This window comes from Porites lutea, chromosome 12 (assembly GCF_958299795.1).
Source record: "Porites lutea chromosome 12, jaPorLute2.1, whole genome shotgun sequence".
Lineage (NCBI taxonomy): Eukaryota > Metazoa > Cnidaria > Anthozoa > Scleractinia > Poritidae > Porites > Porites lutea.
This window is the reverse complement of record NC_133212.1, coordinates 287741-299294: the sequence shown is the minus strand read 5'-3', so window position 1 is coordinate 299294 and position 11554 is coordinate 287741.

The following is an 11554-nucleotide window of genomic DNA, read 5'->3' as shown; positions in this document are numbered from 1 at the left end:
AAAAGTGAGTGTAACAGAAATTGACTTTTAAAACTGGAAATGCATCATACAAACGAGTGTCAAGACAGACTGTTGTTGAGTAAAACCATTACTAGCCTGTCTACAAGCTGGAGCAGTCGACTTTAGGAAGAGACTAAAAAAAATCATGTTCGAACGATAGGATCCCGTGCTTGCGATGAACAACTTCTCCCTCGTCCTCTCCCCAAATCTTTTCCGTTAGTTTATAATAGCGCCACACAGAGTTTTAACAGTGTGTAGGCTTACCACGAAATATCAACCAAGTTACCAAGGGCAAAACTGAGCGGTTCAGTTACTCTGACGCCTGGAGGGGATCAATACGGCACTGAGCGACAATGCATTCGATCACGGCATCCAGCAAGATTCCAGAACCGTCAGAGAATGCCACAAAGTTTCGAATACCGTGTGCGAACGGTACCACGCGGGCAAATCATTCTCTTATCGATGAACTTTTATAAGACCATTTTTGTCTGGCCTCCCGTTGTCTTTTAAAATCAGATGTTGTGTGTGATGTATTAGGAATTAAAAGATAAAATTTCTTAGTAGTTTCTGTTATCGATACCAATGTTTCACAATCAGGTTGAAGCAGTTTAGTTGTTGCGAAGAATTATTTGTTTGCAAGCAATAAAAAAGAGAGTAGAAGATGATCTTGCAGAAACTTCAGCTTGGAATAATTATCATACAAAAAAAACTATTTTTTAAAAAAAATCATGCAGGGTTTGTTTTCCTTTTACAGTTTGTACTGGGGCTCCCACATGGATTTATCTTGATTTCTAACTGAAAACTATGGAGCATTTAATTTTGCAATTTAGGTCACTGATAAAAACTATTAAAGAATTGGTGTCCATTTTATAACGGATAACGGAATAGCGACGATTTACTAGTCTTAAAACATTGTATAATATTATGCCTCTTCGACTTAATATCAATGCATTTTGTCCTTGGCTAAGTCAAAAAAAGAATATATCAGCTCAGAATTACTAAGCTTGCTCAGCACTGGAACCACGATTAACGCCGACTATTCAAGCAACTTGGATTTTTCCCATAAGAAAATGCCTACAAATGAATTTATACAATGTGGACAGACTTGGTGAATTGCTGTTGAGCTGTGGACAGTGGTGGAAGACAAACGACTAAAAGAGTAAATAATCAATAATAACAACCACCAACATGGTCTTAAAAAGCATGAGGGCGAAACCTAATTTATGAAAATAATTACGGCGGTGAGATGATAAAAACTGGGAGATTTTAGAAACAAAATTGTCAATTTGGTCGCTGTCGATGATTGCTTGATTGGCTCAAATTTCCTGATCCTTTCAAAATGCTAAACCTTACCACGACTTTATTTGCGGTTGTCTCGTAATCTCTGTTTATCTGTGTATCGATTAATTAGCACATAGTATTACTTAGATAGTCAAAGATAACAGGTAATATCTTGATATTTACTGAGACAAAAAGCAGCTGTACTGACCAAGAGAGCGAAATTAGTAGCAAGTTAGCTGACGCGAAAACCTCTAGTACTTTGTAGGGGATTAATTTAATCAGCTGTGGTGGGAGGCATGATATGAAGGGATTTTCTACTCAATTTTTGGTGATAGGAGACACCATCTTGGAGGAAAAACAAGCAAGAACAGATGTTTTGTAGTTTTTTAGAAGTTTTATTCCCATTTTTGGTCAAAACATTATTTGCGGAGCTTAATGCGTTCGCTTAATTCATGTATTCAATTCCCGCCAGAAAGAAAAGTCAAATGCTATTTCAGGAGAGAGAAAACGAAGTAAACAAATTATAAGAAAACCATCATGTATAGTCGGGGTATTATAGTCCACCTATAAAATCAGTTAGATGGTGCAGCCAGAAACTTTCAGTTCCTTCGAAAAAATTTCTTCGCATTCTCTCTGATCCAGGGTTTAGGAGTTTCTAGGTGATTTTTCGAAAACCATTGGTCCGAACTCATGGAACGCATGCGCCATATGGCCCCTGTTAACGGTTGTCTCCGACCCCAGTGCTGGGTCGAGATTGTCTCCGCTGAACAAAAGGATCACAGCCCCTAAGGACAAGACGACTGGGCTCAAGCTGTATATATTTACATTAATACAGGAAGCTGATTTGGCTGAAGTTATTTCCAGGAATCAATGAGATAAGTTTCTGTGGTCCTGGATTTTTAATTGTTGGGGATGTTTAGCCTCCGACGAAGGTTTTAGTTTTCAATTCCAGCATCGGGCACTAAACGTATCTAACCGCGCGGATACAATATTTAGTTTTTCCTCTTTAAGATAAGATAGCAACTATACTAAGAAGATGATACAGGGGCACCCAACGACAATTTTCGGAAAATGTCTGTTCGGAAGACGATTTGAGACCTAGAATTTTCGGAACAATTGTTGTAAAATGTCTTGCTTGCCTGCCTCTCCGAAGATTTTCGAACATCTACATAAAAAATGGTTTAATTGCCCATTTCTAACGGATTTTTACCCTTAAAAGGTCACCTATAAATTTTCGGGAGCCTTTTTTTCTGGCTGAAATTTTCGAAAAGGTAAGTTTTGATCCCTATAATTTTCGGATCACTACTGACTTTCAGCTGGGAAATCCGAACAGATCAAAAATTTTTAGGGGATAAAAATATGCCTATATCTACCGTTTAAAAACTAAAATACGTTTTAAAATGCTATGTTTAAGTGGTTTTGAACTATATTCACGTTGGGTGCCCCCGATGATAGCACGGTCCTGTTGGTAAATGGGATATACTGGTAAACTTTAGGCTTCCAAAGTTAGTGTTCTTGGTTAATACCTATAACACTAGTGTAAAATAACAAGCAAATTTTAAAATGAACTAATACTTGTAGTTAACTGAATTTTCTTGTAAGGACAACATCGACGACATTCTCGAGCACATTCATCAGTTTTGCACGTGCGCGAATAGTTCAGTCAGCGAAGCAACAGTTAGCAACGAACTGAAAAGACATTAGTTTGCAAGAACCAATTTAGCACTTGCGAATAGGTCACGTGAGTAGGTTTGCGCAAAACAGTATTTTTGCACATGCACAAAAGCTAGCAAAGCAAACCAACACGTGCGCAAAAATAGTCAAACTGAGATGGACCGTAGTTCACTTATGTAATATTTACACTAATTTTTTAGAAGGCAGCCTTTAATAAGAATGAAACCAAATAAATCTTCGAGTAAATATATAGATTAATTAGTATCCAGGAAGTCTAAAGCTACACTGAATCGGGCAACAAAAACGAGCAACTTCGTTTAGCATGATTAAAAAGCGATGTTGCTCGTTTTACCACTAATCTTCAAATCTATCTTGGAGCAAATCAGGTTTTTGTAAGTTGCGTGAATACTGACTTCTCACGGGATAAAATTACGTGGGGGTCACGCCTAGCCTGAGTACAGACGTCCCCCCTCCCTAAGAAAAAAATGAGGGAGGGGGGATGTCTGTACACAGGCTACGTCACGCCATACATGGACCGGTTTGGGAGTTGCGCTACCCAGGCTGAAAAAACAAGTTTACCTTGGACCGTCATAAGTTATGGGCACCTGGTATCCAGCAAGTTCAATTTCTCGCCCCTTTCTTTCTTGCGTTCATTACTTGCAAGCGCAGCCTATATCTTGATAATTGCGCAAGAGTGTCTAGATTTAAAAAGTAACAAGGCTCTTGAAAGTATACAAGAAAGCCTTATATAACGCTGCAAAAAATACACATAGAAGCAGTGTGCATAAGAGCCACGTGGCTACGCTGACGTTCTTAGAACTACCTTCTTTCTGTTCTTGGGGAACAAACGCGTGACCACGCCCTAAGAAGGTCAGCGTTGGAAGCTCGGACGACTTCCTCTCAGGACCTCTCTCTCACAAATGTCAAGAACAGTCGATTGGGATTAGACTAAAAAGTCTCTTGCTTTTCTTAGTACGTCGAACGAAACGTGCGACACCCGAAAACGACCATGCGCGTGATGACTGGGTTGCTGCCCTCCTTTCTCGCGAGAGACAGCTCGCAATCTAGGTTGGGATCGATTGAGCGTCCCTCAGCACCTGAGGGCGTGGCTAAAGCGTTGAGCAAATTACGTATCGGCCGAGAACGTGCCATTTTTAAAATAAAGGGAACTTTAATATGCAGCAGCTAAAAAGTAATATCTAATTAATCTTTTTGCTGCATTACGAATAAACAACAGACAATGCGACTTTGTGCATTGGGTCATAAAGGTAAATTAAACAAAGAAAGTTGTCTCAATCTTATCTCATCCCATGGTCAGCTGGCCTGTGTGTTGTTTCTATAAATTTGCCCACCCGGGTGAGCCAGCTTATAGTCAGCGAGGTCATTCTGACTGTCGATGAATGATTGAAATGCAAAACAAACATACCGATATAGGTATAACATAAACATCAACATCAAAGTAATAATAGGAAATTTCACTTTGACACTTAAAAAAGTAAAGCGGTAAAACTTTATTCTGTCTTTGAAGAACTTCAACTAAAATGGGTCCTAAAAAGCATATAAGACGTGATTGCGGAATACAGCCTGTACTGCTACCGCAATTAATTAAATGATCCCGGATAATGTGCGCAGCATTTACGGCACTGACGTGAACCAAACTCTCTCAGACTATAAGATCTTGGTGCCTAATGACCTGCGATCACACGAACAGGGGGAGGCTAAGAGCAAATTCAAGATTTCTTGCCCCCGCCGTGATCGTGCTTATTTTACAACTTAGTTAAAATAACAAATACAGGATACAGTCAACCGTCTTTCTTGACAGTTATCAAAAGGAAAAAACCCTCAGACCGACCAACCTCGTCCCCAGGGCTTTTCCCGTAAAAATGGGAATTTTTTAAAGGAAAAGCCCTGGGGACGAGATTGCAGACGAACCGGGGGGGGGGGGGGCACTCAACAAAGTTTTGTTCTGGTACGCTCAGCCCTGAAGTCCAACTTCTTACTCTGTTACATACCATTTTTGAGCGAAAAGGACCATTTTAGTAAAACTTCTATTGACGGCAAAAGCAGTGTACCCCTTTCAAATACCTACGTACAAACACTGTATCCTCTATAATTGCTCTAACTGTCTTTTAATTATATTAATTGCTGAAACATTAAGTCTTTTTGCCTTATTTAGAGCCGTAAAATGCGTTTGTTTTTTTAACTGACCTTAATGAAAAGCAATTACACAGCAGAAATGACAGATTCCCCTACTTTGTCATATACTTCAACTCCAGAAATCCCTACCCCTTAATAAAGTCTATATACAGTTAAGCCCCGGAACCCGGAAGCCCCAAAAAAGAGCTCATTTCGGGCGGAGCCCTCTGTTTAGGCCATTATAGGGAGTACATCCCCAGACAGACGGACACTTATTGCTGGTCATAGGGGTGTTCATCTAGGTATCAAGAGCCTGGCGCTGCGTTAGGCTCCAGCTCATTCTCTCGTGTTGCGGTATATTCTATATTTCAGAATACCCAGATATTATAACTCATGCCGTTTTCCGCTCTATTGGTGTTTCTGAACCATGGAACAAGAACTCAACCTTTCACCTGTTAAACTGATTGCAGTTTTCTAAGATTGAAGAAGCACGGGTAGACTTACCACAACGCGCCTGCGTGAGCGCCGAAGGCGTGAGGGACGCTCGCGAAGCGAGCGTAAGCGAGTGACGAAGTCGCGAGACGAGCGACGTAAGTCGCACCACGTAGCCAGATGGGCTTTAAAGGAGCTGTGTCACGAAATTCAGCCAAATTAGGTTATTGCAAAATGTTCGTTAAAATAAAAGAAACATAAAAATAACCGCTTAAAACGTTAAACGAAGGTTAAAATAACACAACAGATACAACAGCTGCCACGGATGACCAAAACTGAAGAAAATTGAAACGGATTGAAACTGTTCAGCCTAACAGTTTTTCAAAGTTTAGCTCTGCTGTTTGCAGCTTCAAAAATAATGCTCGGGGGACATATTTGTTTGTCTCTAATCTCTGATTTGTCATTTACATGTGATTTCTTTGCCTACTTTCAGTTCCACAGCGATTGAGGGCGAGTAATTGGCAATTAAAACAAAATGAACTGGACTGCCGTGACGACACAGGATGTACATATACTTACACATTGCCACTTACACAATATCCCCCGAATATGATTTCAAATGACCTGAGCTAGAGTGTAAGTGTTTTGTCAAGCTATCGGGATCGATCATCAGGAACGGTTTAGGTCTGCGGTATTGTTAGCCTGTTCCAGGCTCTCAGATAGTGGGGAAGACGCGAAAGTAAAAAGCACGCGAAAAGTTGACGGGGCGTTTTATTTTCGTCTTCGCGCTTTCTCAATTCAGCGGGCCCGACTATCTCGGAGCCTGGAAGAGGCTACGGGATAGTGGGCATTTTATCTTTTGTGGAACATACAGGCCAGGGGATCTTTGTTGTCATGTAAGAATCGAAGTACAAGGCTAGTCTCACCTTGCGGACACCTCGCTATTACGGACACCCCGCTAATACGGAGAGCTGCTAAATCCCCGTCGAAAATTACAGACATTTGACTGAAACAAACTCGCGCTATTACAGACTTCGACTCGCGCTATTACGGACTACGGACACCTTTGTACCTTTGTATCCCGTAGGGAACCCGATAATTTTAGGACTCTGTTTGATTTTTAAAAAAGAGGAAAGTAAGCACTCTCTTGTTTCAGATATGGTCCTGGTTGCCGCATAAGACCGTGGGAAACATTATGAAACATTTCAGTCTGGATAGGAGGCCCTGGTCTGAATAACGGTATTGTAAATACTGTATTAACCGTGTTGAAATACAACAATGACATACAATTTTAGAACCCCTGTCTGGGTGAGAGCTGTCTGGTTCGCATTTTAATTTGGTTAGACTGCTTCTTGCCCGCCTTTTCTCTTTAAATCCGTCTAGTTCTTATCTCAGCCAGCGCGACTGCAAACCACGCCGTTAGGCTTCGCCGCGCCGCTTGGTTTCGCGTACAGTAACTTTGCAAAGAAAAATAAGAGCCTGCTCGTATGCCCGGGGGAGGGGGGGGGGTACTCGATATATCCCTGGGTGGGGAGGTGCGGCGCGGCCCCTCATACCCTGACCCTGTTTAAGACAAATATCGCTGATTTTCCTACCCTGTTTAAGACAGAATTCCGATTTTTGATACCCTGTTTAAGACATTTATCCTGTTTAAGACAAAAATTGATAAATCGATACCCTGATTAAGACAAAAAAGGTAAATTCGATAACCTGTCTAAGACAAAAAATCCCGAAAAACATACCCTGGCTGGCCGCACGTCCCCATAAAGCCCTTATAAGGGAGTACCCACCCCCCCCCCCCCCCCCCCCGGGCTCGTATCGTAGTCTTAAAAATTTAGTAGGCTGCGCAACAGGCGTTATTGGGGGCGGGGTTTGGGGCGCCCCCTCTCTCCCGCTCTGCTCTCCCCCTCCCCCTGAGTGCCCTTAATCTAAAGACGAAAGGAACCTGATCTCAGGTTAAAGGCACAGAGGAACTTCACCACACAGAGCCACGCTTCTCCTACTCCGTGTCTGCTATATAAGGCAGCAGATGTCCTGTGTGACGCTGATGCGATTCAGTAGTAGTACTGTGTATGTTGTAGAGACGACAATTTGCTCACAGCTCCTCACCAGATGTAGTGAGTCCCAAGGAAAGTGTTGAAAGCTGCATAGAGCTGGAATTTCAAGTAGAATGATATGCACTTTGAAAATATAACAGTATCCCTTCTAATTTATACTGTAACTGCGGGATTGGCCCCAAATCAAGAGTGTTTTCACGTTTACGTGCTATACCAGCGGAAGTGGCGCATTTCTAATTCTATGAAGGCATGATGAAATGTTTACAACCTGACCTTATGTTGCAGAGACTCGTATTTCTTCTGGCTACAGTCAGAGCTACAGAAGGTGAGTGAGAAATTCTAAAATTGATAGTCGACCAGTTGGCGGATGCATGTGCTCAGTCAAACAAACTAATAATCAGGGAATGTCAGTATATCTCAGTCATCTTAATCAAGACCCATATACTCGATAAGTGGGCTACAGGACGTCATTGCATTTAGTATATAGAAATGACTGACTGCCATTGAGACACAAGCACATCCACAGGGCCTACTTGTTAGGAAGACTAAAACTACAGGGCCAGTTGTTCGCATTACCGAGCGAGGCCTCGTTACTAAAGACACTAAAGGAAAAATTGTAAGTATCGAGTGAGGGATTTGTTATAGAGGGGGTCATATAGGTTTCTGCACGGAGAGGTGCAAATGTTATTCTTTTTGCGAGGTAGTAACGGCATTGAGTTCAAAAAGGGTTGATCACAAATATTCCGCTATGTAATCCGAGATTGTTAGTTTTTTTTATACAGTATTAATTTACCCGCAACAGCTTTGAAAACTCAATGGCTTTGCGGTTTTTATAAGTAAGTCAGTAGTGCGAAAAACAAATACCAAATGTCATTTTTCAAGCAATCTGGAACTGAACACCGCCGAAGTCTATGCAAGCTTTGCATTTACAATGATCACTCTTTACCTCAAATACTTCATCCGGAAACTCCCAAAAATTGAAACCCCAAGCTAACTAAGTGGAGATAGGTCTCCTAATTGAAGCACATTCACTATTTATTCACTGACTTTTCAGCTGATGTCCATTATGAGCTGAATCCTTAGAGTCTGGTCAAATGTCATTTTCTGCATTTTCCCACGATCTCTGTTTTATTTTCTGGTTCTTTATCCGCCTAAACCAACTGGAGCGCAGAATCTTAATTTCCCGAATCGTGTGAAACTGGCCATAAGATTGATATTTAGTCAAACGAAAACAAATCAAACCTACTTTTCTGTTTTCAAAACATTCTAAAAGAAACAAAATACACCCTGAGTTCATAACTGTGTAAGGAACGGAAGTTTTCCATTTATCTGTTTATTTATCTATCATAAATGCAAGAGTTTCCCTTCGCGCTAATTATAAAAATAAATATATCTCATGATATTTTTTGGTCATCGACAGTAATAATGATAGTTCTGGGAAGGAATATAACTCATTGCGGATTCTATGACATAGGTTGTGTTACTCAGATGTTAAACAAATTGTAAAAGTTTTGGTGTGTCATTTATTACACGTTTTGTTTAGTACCACCGGATGATAATTATTTTTCTTGTAATAAGTACCTATAGCCTGCATTGTTTTTGCAAACGGAGATTTTATCCTGTGCAGTTCTTTTTTATGGATTAACAGAAATGAAGCTAGAAAACTAGCCTGCGTAGCACAACTTCCAAGCGCCTGCTACGGCCACTAGAAAACAAATCATGATAATCTTTTTATAGTATATTGCATTATCCAAATCCGCAAAGGCTTAAGTGACGGAAACGTAGGATCTATGTGTACAGAATGCCAAGAACGACATATCTCTTTACGTAATGACTTTGTATGAAGAGCTTTGAGGGTGCGTTCTTCGAAGTAACGTACTAGGATTTAGCAGTCTCTGGGATCATGGTGGCCCAGGCGCACCAAAGGTACTGCCGCTACCCTGTGAATGCTTGTTCAGATGGGATAAAGCTGTCCCTTTGATGTACCATGATCAGAGTGACCTTGGATCTTAATTCTGATCAGGAACATTCCAAGAAATGCACTGTCTCAATCCTGAAATCAGCGTAAAAAAGAGAACGAAACAGCTTCCCATGTGGTCTTAAAAATGAAACGGCCGTATTTTTGTGTGTGTGTGTGTGTGTCGAGAACGAAATTAAACTGGAAAACAAAGCAAAAATAAGCAGGCGAGGCAAAAACAGGAGGAATAGCGACTGTATCAGCTCTCTGAGAGCTATCAGATGGCTTGCTGGATGTTATAAAGACTCAGATAGTGATACCGCTATTGATCTGACAAGAATTGATGATATATAGCTAAAATCAGAGATATTAATTGACTCGGTTAGGTGCCTCATTCGTTAAGGACTCCAGCTGGAAATTGATAAACTTGTATATCATTTGAGAATGTTAAATGTTCAGATTATACACTTTTTTTCTAACGTATTTGATTTGGCACGATTCCCCTTGTTGAAGGGACTGCTTGACAGCTTTAATTTGTGATGACAGTAGTTTACATATCGCCCACCTTTTGTCTACGATGATACGTGTATCGCTTTTGAACTGTCTTGAGGGTTGATAACTGGACATATCAGACCTATTGTAAATAAAGATTTGGTGCGTGAGGCCATTGTAGGAGCGGCGTGAGCTGATAAGAGATCACTGTGTTTTTCATTAAATTGTAATAAAAAAATTTGCTTGTTTATTTTGTGGACACGTTATTAGCGTTTTGAGCTAGAAAGGTGTCCTTTCTGTAATTATTATTGAAAACTATAAAACCGCTAATTTATTTCCTCCACGGGAGACAGTTTTCGAACAATACCGCTCATTACCGCTTAGTGCATAATGCAATCGAAAGATACACGACAACTTTTTTTTACATCTGCCATTATCGGAAGGAAGTCGTAAGCTTCCTGAGCTTCTGTAACCAAACCGACTTGTTAAAATAGTTTTTGCTCACGCTGGTTAACATAAAACCCCGGGTGGTACTTCTGGGAATTCGTGGTGGGGGTGTACTGCCTAGTAGTCTAAATTCTTACCCTATTTCAGACAAAACTGAAAAATACTATTTTCCATAACCATTTCCGTACCCGTTATTGCTCTTTCTTTCCTATTCATTTGGAGTTGAAATGACGATTATAAAAATACACTCTCGTAGTTCTCTCGAAAATCATCCCCGATTTCAGAATCAAAAGCACATACATATGTGGCTCAACTCACGGATTACCGCCCGAGACATAAAAGAATCCAAGAAGAAAGAGTTTAAGCACTTTGGTCGTCGATGAAACAGATTAATCAGCATTAGTTTGTTTTGACTTGTAATTTTTGATAATGCCTTTTCAATAGCAAAGATAATCTTCATGCTTCAAGAGTGCAAGAATATCAAGAATGTTGATTTTGTATAAAAGTTAGCGCTTTCGCAATTCCTTAGTAACATAAATTGTAGCTGATGTATTTGTTTTCCACTTAATCCGAGATTCACAGAACGCCATTTTGGATCTCCATTACCAACTCCCATGAGAGTAATTTGCGTTTACAGTACAAACTATTAAGCATCTTGCCAATATGGCTAAAATTATGTTTTTATACATGATTAGAAGTATTCATTTATTTGACTATCAAACAATGGCTTTTAGCCTTTTGAATTTTAATCAAGTTTCGTGATTGGACAAACTTTGGCGGTCATGCTAATTTCAACCATTCATAAAAGACTACTCACTCATAACGCGCCCACGTGATCAGACTGTCAACGAAGGAATGTAATTGACATCGAAGAGGTTACGCGCGAGACCGCATAGAGGTTCAAAGCATGCAGCATAAAAATATCCTTGATCTGTCGCGTGGATTAGCGAGAAGGGAAGGTGATCAGCTGTTCCACGTGTAGTGTTAGAGAGATGGATATGTAGTCATTTGCAAAATCCGATTGTCAGTTTGGGTTCTCCAAAAACTCTGTGATTTCTACTGCTATGCTCCTCTGCAA